The sequence below is a fragment of the Limulus polyphemus genome, unplaced genomic scaffold (genome assembly GCF_000517525.1).
Source record: "Limulus polyphemus unplaced genomic scaffold, Limulus_polyphemus-2.1.2 Scaffold5797, whole genome shotgun sequence".
Taxonomy (NCBI): domain Eukaryota; kingdom Metazoa; phylum Arthropoda; class Merostomata; order Xiphosura; family Limulidae; genus Limulus; species Limulus polyphemus.
Window position 1 is genome coordinate 7502 of NW_013671407.1, and position 1841 is coordinate 9342.

Sequence of the window (1841 nt, forward strand, 5' to 3'; positions counted from 1 at the left end):
AAACAACTCAGAGTAACATGTCAGTTTCATGAGTAATTGTAGTAAACAACTCAGAGTAACATGTCAGTTTCCTGAGTAATTGTAGTAAACAACTCAGAGTAACATGTCAGTTTCCTGAGTAATTGTAGTAAACAACTCAGAGTAACATGTCAGTTTCCTGAGTAATTGTAGTAAACAACTCAGAGTAACATGTCAGTTTCCTGAGTAATTGTAGTAAACAACTCAGAGAAATCCCTTTATATATTGAGTTTATTAGATTAAGGTACTTATCTCTAATTATTTATTTTCATTAATCTCTAAAAAAAACCTCCATTGTTTTCTGTGATAATTGAAAACATTAGTAATTAATGAGGATCCATTAATTACATTAATTAATCATTAATTTTGATCCATTTATTTTATTAAAATTTAATTCACAATTTTTACAGTAAAATACAGAGTTCATTGTAAAAAAAATAGATTAGAAAATCATAGTAACCACCCATGTGAGGAATTTTAACTTGAACTACATGAAATACAAATCTGGCTACAACTTCTTTAACTTACGACTACAACTTGAACTACTTTAACTTACGACTACAACTTGAACTACTTTAACTTACGACTACAACTTCTTTAACTTACGACTACAACTTGAACTACTTTAACTTACGACTACAACTTGAACTACTTTAACTTACGACTACAACTTGAACTACTTTAACTTACGACTAAAACTTATTTCTGTTTAATTCTAACAGTTTATTTCTTTGGTTAAAGTTAAAAAGTTATACCACTGTGGATTTTTTATGAAATTAATAATATCCTTCAGGTAAAGTATTCTGCTTCTGATAAATTTCAAATCAAGTCTTTCAGCTAAATCCCATGGCCATACACAAATTTTATACATAGCTTTATAAGTACCTAGTAAAAAATGACCTATCAGTTGTGAAACCTTGTACTCGCATTGTTGGAATGAAATGACCTTCTTAGAAGTTTTATTAAGACTTCAAACTGACAAAATTACTTTTGGTAAGGAAGAAATGGAACACAAATTCTAAGACATTTAAAAATGACCAAAGTAATAATTTTAAATTAATAATCCCACCTCAAGTGTTGATATTAAAACTAAATTACTAATATTTTGTAAATTTAAAACAATAAAATACTTTCAAACAGCTTTTACTGTAAGGAAATAAACTGATATACCTCTGTATCTATTAGATCCTCCAGAGGGCCTAAATCCAGAGGTAACTGCCAGATTTCTCCAGAGAAGTCTTCACATTCAGCATCCATAAAGTTATAGAATGATGGAGTTTCAGATTCAATATTTAAAAAAAATATCTTCGCTGTGTTGTACATTGTTTGATCCATAAGTTTGAAAAAAGTAGGTTTGGATTCATGAGCTGAAGATTCACATCACCTTCGTATCCAGTGGACATGACCGGGTCACAGGCCATATTATCTAATATCCAGTGGACAGGACTGGGTCACAGTCAACATCTTCAACTCTCCAGTCCTGTTGATAATTTAGTGCAGCATCGTTCAAATTCTCTGGTGGATGATCTGTACAAGTTTCAACATCCTTAACTCTCCAGTCCTGTTGATAATTTAGTGCAGCATCGTTCAAATTCTCTGGTGGATGATCTGTACAAGTGGACTGTGGATCATTATCAAGACATGCTTCTTTCTTTAGCCCATCAGAATTTTTTATAGCAGACTCTTCCAAATGTTCCGTGGAAATAGTGTTGTCACAACCTGTGTCAATCACAATCTCAGGAGATTCTAATTTAATTGGAAAAATTCCATCTTCACATGCTAAATATAACTCTACGGGCTGGAAGATGGGTAGTGGATTAACG

The 1841-nt window shown here is 31.8% G+C and overlaps 1 protein-coding gene across 1 annotated transcript in view; it reads left to right on the forward strand.

Annotated features, from left to right (window-relative positions):
• LOC111089286 overlaps nt 1-1514 on the forward strand; it is a 9009-nt gene extending 7495 nt beyond the window's left edge. Inside the window, exon 3 of the mRNA XM_022401506.1 lies at nt 1204-1514. The gene's annotated coding sequence lies outside the window, so the exon portion shown is untranslated. The remainder of the gene's footprint in view (nt 1-1203) is intronic.
• The last annotated feature ends 327 nt before the right edge of the window (nt 1515-1841 follow it).